General features: G+C 39.5%; 1 pseudogene; it reads right to left on the bottom strand.

Moving 5' to 3' along the window:
- Window positions 1-568: 568 nt before the first annotated feature.
- LOC143037280 (uncharacterized) lies at window positions 569-1,413 on the bottom strand (annotated as a pseudogene).
- Between the last annotated feature and the right edge of the window lie 222 nt (window positions 1,414-1,635).

Here is a 1,635-nt window from a genome sequence, read left to right as displayed (position 1 = left end):
GGACGGGGGGATGGGAGGTGAGGTAGTGTGTGTGAGCAAAATTTTGACGCAGCCCGAAGGGATTTCTCCCCGTCCTCTTCTTTATATGGGGGGACGGAGAGGGGGGTCGCCGATTTAATGAAGCGGCCTTGCTGTGGATGTGCTGTGTCTTGCGACACTGCTTCTGACCCAGGGCAGTGGACAGGGTGCAGGGATGACCCGTCATCTAGGAGGTGCTAAGATGGGAGGGAGGGTGGAGGGGTGTGGAGTGTTTTCGGGGATGGAACGGGTGGGAATGATTTTATGCCTTTTCCTTTTTGGCTACCTCCCTAGTAAGGGGGAAAAAGCCTTGGTATATATATGCGATCTACTTGTCATAAGGCATAAGTGAAACAAATTATTCTTTAATTATTTTGATTTTCAATTCATAGATCGGACACCTACGTTGGTATGCGATCTACTTGTCTTAATGCATAAATATTATTTATATATAATTGATACAAAATGCATAAAAGTAGACAAAGTAAAATTTTGAATAATTTTATCGATGAATTGAGCGAACATCTGCTAGAAACGCAAGAAGAGATCTTCAGCATTGAATATTGGTTCCAGTGTTGGGATCAAGAAAATATCTTTGGTGGTTGACGGTAGAATGACGGAAATTTAGGCGATTTAAATTGGAGTATGCTGGCCATTCGTCAGAATGAATTACCGATTTTTCTGCGATTTCTCTTTGAATTACGGGTTCAAGTGTTGCACGATTCCTTTTTTCTACATAAAAATAGTGACAATATTCACCTTTCTTCAATCCGAAGATCCAAGGACCACCAATTCGTTTTCCATAGTTTCGGTTGTTTACTACTTCAGTTTCTGTGTCAGTTGTATCTGGATCATGGTGGTTTCCTCGCAGCATTCTACCTCTGTTCCATTTTCGGCGTCCTGCAAAGCGAGCTTCATCGATTTGCACAGGCTCGTCTTCAGCGCCGACCATTTTTCCGCGATAGTTAACGGAAACAATTGTGAGCAAATTTCACGACACATGTTCAACCAATCACATATTGCTTCGGTACCTTTACCAGTCGATTGATGCACTATACCATAAGAGGTATTTTGAATAAGATAAAAAACATTCTAAAATTTGGCACAAAGAAAGCTTGCAATGGACTCTATTATTTAAATCTGTACAGTGAAAAAAATAAAAAATAAAACATTTCCGGTGCGGATAGAACAAAACGTTTGGCAGCCGCGAGCCCTGCAACGTAGAGCTGGCAGGGTTTTGCCCTTTCTCCCGTTTCTTCGAGTTCCCTACACTTCTCCACCACAACGATGATATGGTGCAACGTCTCTTTCATAATCTAAAAGGTAATTTTCTCGTAAAAATGCAACTGCTTTGGTCTCATCGCTCATCACATTGTAAAATTCTTTAGCAAGCATCTTGAGGGTTCTTTAGAAATGTAAATGTAAATCAACAAGCAAAATCACAGATCGGAGCACAGATTTACTTTAAAATGATATATGTTCAAATGTATATAAATACATATATATATATATATATATATATATATATATATATATATATATGCAGAAAGATCACTGAAAACAACACGTGACCCACAAATTTTGTTGGTAATCACTAAGGAAATCGGAAGAAAATAG

Source organism: Oratosquilla oratoria, chromosome 22, assembly GCF_046742065.1.
Source record: "Oratosquilla oratoria isolate Oo_2021 chromosome 22, ASM4674206v1, whole genome shotgun sequence".
NCBI classification, from domain to species: domain Eukaryota; kingdom Metazoa; phylum Arthropoda; class Malacostraca; order Stomatopoda; family Squillidae; genus Oratosquilla; species Oratosquilla oratoria.
This window is presented reverse-complemented; position numbering and strand designations above follow the sequence as displayed.